At 61.5% G+C, this 10,010-nt stretch overlaps 1 non-coding gene across 1 annotated transcript; it reads left to right on the top strand.

Annotated features, from left to right (window-relative positions):
- LOC128845827 (U1 spliceosomal RNA) lies at nucleotides 1–164 on the top strand. The gene has a single exon (XR_008446739.1). It is a non-coding gene; the product is annotated as a U1 spliceosomal RNA (small nuclear RNA).
- The last annotated feature ends 9,846 nt before the right edge of the window (nucleotides 165–10,010 follow it).

The raw sequence follows: 10,010 nt of genomic DNA, 5'->3' as shown, positions 1-10,010 counted from the left end.
ATACTTACCTGGCAGGGGAGATACCATGATCACGAAGGTGGTTTTCCCAGGGTGAGGTTTATCCATTGCACTGCGGGTGTGCTGACCCCTGCGATTTCCCCAAATGCGGGAAACTCGACTGCATAATTTGTGGTAGTGGGGGACTGCGTTCGCGCTCTCCCCTGGCTCGGGGTGCAAAGACAGAGCGAGGGAATTTGGAAGGTCTCAGGTGCTGCTCTAATGTCTTAGGTGTGTGTGTGTGTGGGGGGGTTATTTAGTCTTTGTTACACTCGCGGATTCAGCAGCGCTGTGAAGCACGAGTGTAGTTGTGCTGCCAGGGTTGAAAGTGCTCTGAGCGAGTGTGCAGCGCTACAGGTGCTGATTACACTGGTGCTTTACAGCGCTGTGCTGGGGGGTGGGGTTCACACCCCTGAGCGCACTGATTACACTGGTGCTTTACAGCGCTGTGCTGGGGGGTTCACACCCCTGAGCGCACTGATTACACTGGTGCTTTACAGCGCTGTGCTGGGGGGCGGGGTTCACACCCCTGAGCGCACTGATTACACTGGTGCTTTACAGCGCTGTGCTGGGGGGCGGGGTTCACACCCCTGAGCGCACTGATTACACTGGTGCTTTACAGCGCTGCGCTGGGGGGCGGGGTTCACACCCCTGAGCGCACTGATTACACTGGTGCTTTACAGCGCTGCGCTGGGGGGCGGGGTTCACACCCCTGAGCGCACTGATTACACTGGTGCTTTACAGCGCTGCGCTGGGGGGCGGGGTTCACACCCCTGAGCGCACTGATTACACTGGTGCTTTACAGCGCTGCGCTGGGGGGTGGGGTTCACACCCCTGAGCGCACTGATTACACTGGTGCTTTACAGCGCTGCGCTGGGGGGTTCACACCCCTGAGCGCACTGATTACACTGGTGCTTTACAGCGCTGCGCTGGGGGGTTCACACCCCTGAGCGCACTGATTACACTGGTGCTTTACAGCGCTGTGCTGGGGGGTTCACACCCCTGAGCGCACTGATTACACTGGTGCTTTACAGCGCTGTGCTGGGGGGCGGGGGGTTCACACCCCTGAGCGCACTGATTACACTGGTGCTTTACAGCGCTGCGCTGGGGGGTTCACACCCCTGGGCGCACTGATTACACTGGTGCTTTACAGCGCTGCGCTGGGGGGTTCACACCCCTGAGCGCACTGATTACACTGGTGCTTTACAGCGCTGTGCTGGGGGGCGGGGTTCACACCCCTGAGCGCACTGATTACACTGGTGCTTTACAGCGCTGCGCTGGGGGGTGGGGTTCACACCCCTGAGCGCACTGATTACACTGGTGCTTTACAGCGCTGTGCTGGGGGGCGGGGTTCACACCCCTGAGCGCACTGATTACACTGGTGCTTTACAGCGCTGCGCTGGGGGGCGGGGTTCACACCCCTGAGCGCACTGATTACACTGGTGCTTTACAGCGCTGTGCTGGGGGGCGGGGTTCACACCCCTGAGCGCACTGATTACACTGGTGCTTTACAGCGCTGCGCTGGGGGGTTCACACCCCTGAGCGCACTGATTACACTGGTGCTTTACAGCGCTGTGCTGGGGGGTTCACACCCCTGAGCGCACTGATTACACTGGTGCTTTACAGCGCTGCGCTGGGGGGTTCACACCCCTGAGCGCACTGATTACACTGGTGCTTTACAGCGCTGCGCTGGGGGGTTCACACCCCTGAGCGCACTGATTACACTGGTGCTTTACAGCGCTGTGCTGGGGGGTTCACACCCCTGAGCGCACTGATTACACTGGTGCTTTACAGCGCTGTGCTGGGGGGCGGGGGGTTCACACCCCTGAGCGCACTGATTACACTGGTGCTTTACAGCGCTGCGCTGGGGGGTTCACACCCCTGGGCGCACTGATTACACTGGTGCTTTACAGCGCTGCGCTGGGGGGTTCACACCCCTGAGCGCACTGATTACACTGGTGCTTTACAGCGCTGTGCTGGGGGGCGGGGTTCACACCCCTGAGCGCACTGATTACACTGGTGCTTTACAGCGCTGCGCTGGGGGGTTCACACCCCTGAGCGCACTGATTACACTGGTGCTTTACAGCGCTGTGCTGGGGGGTTCACACCCCTGAGCGCACTGATTACACTGGTGCTTTACAGCGCTGCGCTGGGGGGTGGGGTTCACACCCCTGAGCGCACTGATTACACTGGTGCTTTACAGCGCTGTGCTGGGGGGCGGGGTTCACACCCCTGAGCGCACTGATTACACTGGTGCTTTACAGCGCTGCGCTGGGGGGCGGGGTTCACACCCCTGAGCGCACTGATTACACTGGTGCTTTACAGCGCTGCGCTGGGGGGTTCACACCCCTGAGCGCACTGATTACACTGGTGCTTTACAGCGCTGTGCTGGGGGGTTCACACCCCTGAGCGCACTGATTACACTGGTGCTTTACAGCGCTGTGCTGGGGGGCGGGGGGTTCACACCCCTGAGCGCACTGATTACACTGGTGCTTTACAGCGCTGTGCTGGGGGGTTCACACCCCTGAGCGCACTGATTACACTGGTGCTTTACAGCGCTGCGCTGGGGGGTGGGGTTCACACCCCTGAGCGCACTGATTACACTGGTGCTTTACAGCGCTGTGCTGGGGGGTTCACACCCCTGAGCGCACTGATTACACTGGTGCTTTACAGCGCTGTGCTGGGGGGTTCACACCCCTGAGCGCACTGATTACACTGGTGCTTTACAGCGCTGTGCTGGGGGGTGGGGTTCACACCCCTGAGCGCACTGATTACACTGGTGCTTTACAGCGCTGTGCTGGGGGGTTCACACCCCTGAGCGCACTGATTACACTGGTGCTTTACAGCGCTGTGCTGGGGGGTGGGGTTCAAACCCTGAGCGCACTGATTACACTGGTGCTTTACAGCGCTGCGCTGGGGGGTTCACACCCCTGAGCGCACTGATTACACTGGTGCTTTACAGCGCTGTGCTGGGGGGCGGGGTTCACACCCCTGAGCGCACTGATTACACTGGTGCTTTACAGCGCTGGGGCGGGGGGTGGGGTTCACACCCCTGAGCGCACTGATTACACTGGTGCTTTACAGCGCTGGGGGGCGGGGTTCACACCCCTGAGCGCACTGATTACACTGGTGCTTTACAGCGCTGTGCTGGGGGGCGGGGTTCACACCCCTGAGCGCACTGATTACACTGGTGCTTTACAGCGCTGTGCTGGGGGGCGGGGTTCACACCCCTGAGCGCACTGATTACACTGGTGCTTTACAGCGCTGCGCTGGGGGGCGGGGTTCACACCCCTGAGCGCACTGATTACACTGGTGCTTTACAGCGCTGCGCTGGGGGGCGGGGTTCACACCCCTGAGCGCACTGATTACACTGGTGCTTTACAGCCCTGCGCTGGGGGGCGGGGTTCACACCCCTGAGCGCACTGATTACACTGGTGCTTTACAGCGCTGTGCTGGGGGTGGGGTTCACACCCCTGAGCGCACTGATTACACTGGTGCTTTACAGCGCTGTGCTGGGGGGCGGGGTTCACACCCCTGAGCGCACTGATTACACTGGTGCTTTACAGCGCTGTGCTGGGGGGTTCACACCCCTGAGCGCACTGATTACACTGGTGCTTTACAGCGCTGTGCTGGGGGGTGGGGTTCACACCCCTGAGCGCACTGATTACACTGGTGCTTTACAGCGCTGTGCTGGGGGGCGGGGTTCACACCCCTGAGCGCACTGATTACACTGGTGCTTTACAGCGCTGCGCTGGGGGGCGGGGTTCACACCCCTGAGCGCACTGATTACACTGGTGCTTTACAGCGCTGCGCTGGGGGGCGGGGTTCACACCCCTGAGCGCACTGATTACACTGGTGCTTTACAGCGCTGTGCTGGGGGGCGGGGTTCACACCCCTGAGCGCACTGATTACACTGGTGCTTTACAGCGCTGCGCTGGGGGGCGGGGTTCACACCCCTGAGCGCACTGATTACACTGGTGCTTTACAGCGCTGTGCTGGGGGGCGGGGTTCACACCCCTGAGCGCACTGATTACACTGGTGCTTTACAGCGCTGCGCTGGGGGGTTCACACCCCTGAGCGCACTGATTACACTGGTGCTTTACAGCGCTGTGCTGGGGGGTTCACACCCCTGAGCGCACTGATTACACTGGTGCTTTACAGCGCTGTGCTGGGGGGTGGGGTTCACACCCCTGAGCGCACTGATTACACTGGTGCTTTACAGCGCTGTGCTGGGGCGGGGTTCACACCCCTGAGCGCACTGATTACACTGGTGCTTTACAGCGCTGCGCTGGGGGGCGGGGTTCACAGCACTGAGCGCACTGATTACACTGGTGCTTTACAGCGCTGCGCTGGGGGGCGGGGTTCACACCCCTGAGCGCACTGATTACACTGGTGGTTTACAGCGCTGCGCTGGGGGGCGGGGTTCACACCCCTGAGCGCACTGATTACACTGGTGCTTTACAGCGCTGTGCTGGGGGGCGGGGTTCACACCCCTGAGCGCACTGATTACACTGGTGCTTTACAGCGCTGCGCTGGGGGGTGGGGTTCACACCCCTGAGCGCACTGATTACACTGGTGCTTTACAGCGCAGCGCTGGGGGGCGGGGTTCACACCCCTGAGCGCACTGATTACACTGGTGCTTTACAGCGCTGTGCTGGGGGGTTCACACCCCTGAGCGCACTGATTACACTGGTGCTTTACAGCGCTGGGGCGGGGTTCACACCCCTGAGCGCACTGATTACACTGGTGCTTTACAGCGCTGGGGCGGGGGGCGGGTTTCACACCCCTGAGCGCACTGATTACACTGGTGCTTTACAGCGCTGCGCTGGGGGGCGGGTTTCACACCCCTGAGCGCACTGATTACACTGGTGCTTTACAGCGCTGCGCTGGGGGGCGGGGTTCACACCCCTGAGCGCACTGATTACACTGGTGCTTTACAGCGCTGTGCTGGGGGGTTCACACCCCTGAGCGCACTGATTACACTGGTGCTTTACAGCGCTGTGCTGGGGGCGGGGTTCACACCCCTGAGCGCACTGATTACACTGGTGCTTTACAGCGCTGCGCTGGGGGGCGGGGTTCACACCCCTGAGCGCACTGATTACACTGGTGCTTTACAGCGCTGTGCTGGGGGACGGGGGGTTCACACCCCTGAGCGCACTGATTACACTGGTGCTTTACAGCGCTGTGCTGGGGGGCGGGGTTCACACCCCTGAGCGCACTGATTACACTGGTGCTTTACAGCGCTGCGCTGGGGGGTTCACACCCCTGGGCGCACTGATTACACTGGTGCTTTACAGCGCTGCGCTGGGGGGTTCACACCCCTGAGCGCACTGATTACACTGGTGCTTTACAGCGCTGCGCTGGGGGGTTCACACCCCTGGGCGCACTGATTACACTGGTGCTTTACAGCGCTGCGCTGGGGGGTTCACACCCCTGAGCGCACTGATTACACTGGTGCTTTACAGCGCTGTGCTGGGGGGCGGGGTTCACACCCCTGAGCGCACTGATTACACTGGTGCTTTACAGCGCTGTGCTGGGGGGTGGGGTTCACACCCCTGAGCGCACTGATTACACTGGTGCTTTACAGCGCTGCGCTGGGGGGCGGGGTTCACACCCCTGAGCGCACTGATTACACTGGTGCTTTACAGCGCTGCGCTGGGGGGTTCACACCCCTGAGCGCACTGATTACACTGGTGCTTTACAGCGCTGGGGGGCGGGGTTCACACCCCTGAGCGCACTGATTACACTGGTGCTTTACAGCGCTGCGCTGGGGGGCGGGGTTCACACCCCTCAGCGCACTGATTACACTGGTGCTTTACAGCGCTGCGCTGGGGGGCGGGGTTCACACCCCTGAGCGCACTGATTACACTGGTGCTTTACAGCGCTGTGCTGGGGGGTTCACACCCCTGAGCGCACTGATTACACTGGTGCTTTACAGCGCTGCGCTGGGGGGCGGGGTTCACACCCCTGAGTGCACTGATTACACTGGTGCTTTACAGCGCTGTGCTGGGGGGTTCACACCCCAGAGCGCACTGATTACACTGGTGCTTTACAGCGCTGCGCTGGGGGGCGGGGTTCACACCCCTGAGCGCACTGATTACACTGGTGCTTTACAGCGCTGCGCTGGGGGGTTCACACCCCTGAGCGCACTGATTACACTGGTGCTTTACAGCGCTGTGCTGGGGGGTTCACACCCCTGAGCGCACTGATTACACTGGTGCTTTACAGCGCTGTGCTGGGGGGTGGGGTTCACACCCCTGAGCGCACTGATTACACTGGTGCTTTACAGCGCTGGGGCGGGGTTCACACCCCTGAGCGCACTGATTACACTGGTGCTTTACAGCGCTGGGGCGGGGGGCGGGGTTCACACCCCTGAGCGCACTGATTACACTGGTGCTTTACAGCGCTGTGCTGGGGCGGGGTTCACACCCCTGAGAGCACTGATTACACTGGTGCTTTACAGCGCTGTGCTGGGGGGCGGGGTTCACACCCCTGAGAGCACTGATTACACTGGTGCTTTACAGCGCTGCGCTGGGGGGTTCACACCCCTGAGCGCACTGATTACACTGGTGCTTTACTGCGCTGCGCTGGGGGGCGGGGTTCACACCCCTGAGCGCACTGATTACACTGGTGCTTTACAGCGCTGCGCTGGGGGGTTCACACCCCTGAGCGCACTGATTACACTGGTGCTTTACTGCGCTGCGCTGGGGGGCGGGGTTCACACCCCTGAGAGCACTGATTACACTGGTGCTTTACAGCGCTGCGCTGGGGGGCGGGGTTCACACCCCTGAGCGCACTGATTACACTGGTGCTTTACAGCGCTGCGCTGGGGGACGGGGGGTTCACACCCCTGAGCGCACTGATTACACTGGTGCTTTACAGCGCTGCGCTGGGGGGTTCACACCCCTGAGCGCACTGATTACACTGGTGCTTTACAGCGCTGCGCTGGGGGGTTCACACCCCTGAGCGCACTGATTACACTGGTGCTTTACAGCGCTGCGCTGGGGGGCGGGGTTCACACCCCTGAGCGCACTGATTACACTGGTGCTTTACAGCGCTGTGCTGGGGCGGGGGGTTCACACCCCTGAGCGCACTGATTACACTGGTGCTTTACAGCGCTGCGCTGGGGGGGGGGGTTCACACCCCTGAGCGCACTGATTACACTGGTGCTTTACAGCGCTGCGCTGGGGGGCGGGGTTCACACCCCTGAGCGCACTGATTACACTGGTGCTTTACAGCGCTGCGCTGGGGGGCGGGGTTCACACCCCTGAGCGCACTGATTACACTGGTGCTTTACAGCGCTGCGCTGGGGCGGGGTTCACACCCCTGAGCGCACTGATTACACTGGTGCTTTACAGCGCTGTGCTGGGGGGTGGGGTTCACACCCCTGAGCGCACTGATTACACTGGTGCTTTACAGCGCTGCGCTGGGGGGTGGGGTTCACACCCCTGAGCGCACTGATTACACTGGTGCTTTACAGCGCTGCGCTGGGGGGCGGGGTTCACACCCCTGAGCGCACTGATTACACTGGTGATTTACAGCGCTGCGCTGGGGGGCGGGGTTCACACCCCTGAGCGCACTGATTACACTGGTGATTTACAGCGCTGTGCTGGGGGGTTCACACCCCTGAGCGCACTGATTACACTGGTGCTTTACAGCGCTGTGCTGGGGGGTTCACACCCCTGAGCGCACTGATTACACTGGTGCTTTACAGCGCTGCGCTGGGGGGTGGGGTTCACACCCCTGAGCGCACTGATTACACTGGTGCTTTACAGCGCTGTGCTGGGGGGTTCACACCCCTGAGCGCACTGATTACACTGGTGCTTTACAGCGCTGCGCTGGGGCGGGGGGTTCACACCCCAGAGCGCACTGATTACACTGGTGCTTTACAGCGCTGCGCTGGGGGGCGGGGTTCACACCCCTGAGCGCACTGATTACACTGGTGCTTTACAGCGCTGTGCTGGGGCGGGGTTCACACCCCTGAGCGCACTGATTACACTGGTGCTTTACAGCGCTGGGGCGGGGTTCACACCCCTGAGCGCACTGATTACACTGGTGCTTTACAGCGCTGCGCTGGGGGGTTCACACCCCTGAGCGCACTGATTACACTGGTGCTTTACAGCGCTGTGCTGGGGCGGGGTTCACACCCCTGAGCGCACTGATTACACTGGTGCTTTACAGCGCTGGGGCGGGGGGCGGGGTTCACACCCCTGAGCGCACTGATTACACTGGTGCTTTACAGCGCTGCGCTGGGGGGTTCACACCCCTGAGCGCACTGATTACACTGGTGCTTTACAGCGCTGTGCTGGGGCGGGGTTCACACCCCTGAGCGCACTGATTACACTGGTGCTTTACAGCGCTGGGGCGGGGTTCACACCCCTGAGCGCACTGATTACACTGGTGCTTTACAGCGCTGTGCTGGGGGGCGGGGTTCACACCCCTGAGCGCACTGATTACACTGGTGCTTTACAGCGCTGTGCTGGGGGGTGGGGTTCACACCCCTGAGCGCACTGATTACACTGGTGCTTTACAGCGCTGCGCTGGGGGGCGGGGTTCACACCCCTGAGCGCACTGATTACACTGGTGCTTTACAGCGCTGTGCTGGGGGGTTCACACCCCTGAGCGCACTGATTACACTGGTGCTTTACAGCGCTGCGCTGGGGGGCGGGGTTCACACCCCTGAGCGCACTGATTACACTGGTGCTTTACAGCGCTGTGCTGGGGGGTTCACACCCCTGAGCGCACTGATTACACTGGTGCTTTACAGCGCTGCGCTGGGGGGTTCACACCCCTGAGCGCACTGATTACACTGGTGCTTTACAGCGCTGTGCTGGGGGGCGGGGTTCACACCCCTGAGCGCACTGATTACACTGGTGCTTTACAGCGCTGTGCTGGGGGGCGGGGTTCACACCCCTGAGCGCACTGATTACACTGGTGCTTTACAGCGCTGCGCTGGGGGGTTCACACCCCTGAGCGCACTGATTACACTGGTGCTTTACAGCCCTGCGCTGGGGGGCGGGGTTCACACCCCTGAGCGCACTGATTACACTGGTGCTTTACAGCGCTGTGCTGGGGGGTGGGGTTCACACCCCTGAGCGCACTGATTACACTGGTGCTTTACAGCGCTGTGCTGGGGGGTGGGGTTCACACCCCTGAGCGCACTGATTACACTGGTGCTTTACAGCGCTGTGCTGGGGGGCGGGGTTCACACCCCTGAGCGCACTGATTACACTGGTGCTTTACAGCGCTGTGCTGGGGGGCGGGGTTCACACCCCTGAGCGCACTGATTACACCGGTGCTTTACAGCGCTGCGCTGGGGGGCGGGGTTCACACCCCTGAGCGCACTGATTACACTGGTGCTTTACAGCGCTGTGCTGGGGGGTTCACACCCCTGAGCGCACTGATTACACTGGTGCTTTACAGCGCTGCGCTGGGGGGTGGGGTTCACACCCCTGAGCGCACTGATTACACTGGTGCTTTACAGCGCTGTGCTGGGGGGTGGGGTTCACACCCCTGAGCGCACTGATTACACTGGTGCTTTACAGCGCTGTGCTGGGGGGGGGGGTTCACACCCCTGAGCGCACTGATTACACTGGTGCTTTACAGCGCTGTGCTGGGGGGCGGGGTTCACACCCCTGAGCGCACTGATTACACTGGTGCTTTACAGCGCTGTGCTGGGGGGTTCACACCCCTGAGCGCACTGATTACACTGGTGCTTTACAGCGCTGTGCTGGGGGGTTCACACCCCTGAGCGCACTGATTACACTGGTGCTTTACAGCGCTGTGCTGGGGGGCGGGGTTCACACCCCTGAGCGCACTGATTACACTGGTGCTTTACAGCGCTGTGCTGGGGGGCGGGGGGTTCACACCCCTGAGCGCACTGATTACACTGGTGCTTTACAGCGCTGCGCTGGGGGGTTCACACCCCTGGGCGCACTGATTACACTGGTGCTTTACAGCGCTGCGCTGGGGGGTTCACACCCCTGAGCGCACTGATTACACTGGTGCTTTAC

This window comes from Malaclemys terrapin, chromosome 11, assembly GCF_027887155.1.
Source record: "Malaclemys terrapin pileata isolate rMalTer1 chromosome 11, rMalTer1.hap1, whole genome shotgun sequence".
Classification (NCBI taxonomy): Eukaryota; Metazoa; Chordata; order Testudines; family Emydidae; genus Malaclemys; species Malaclemys terrapin.
This window is presented reverse-complemented; position numbering and strand designations above follow the sequence as displayed.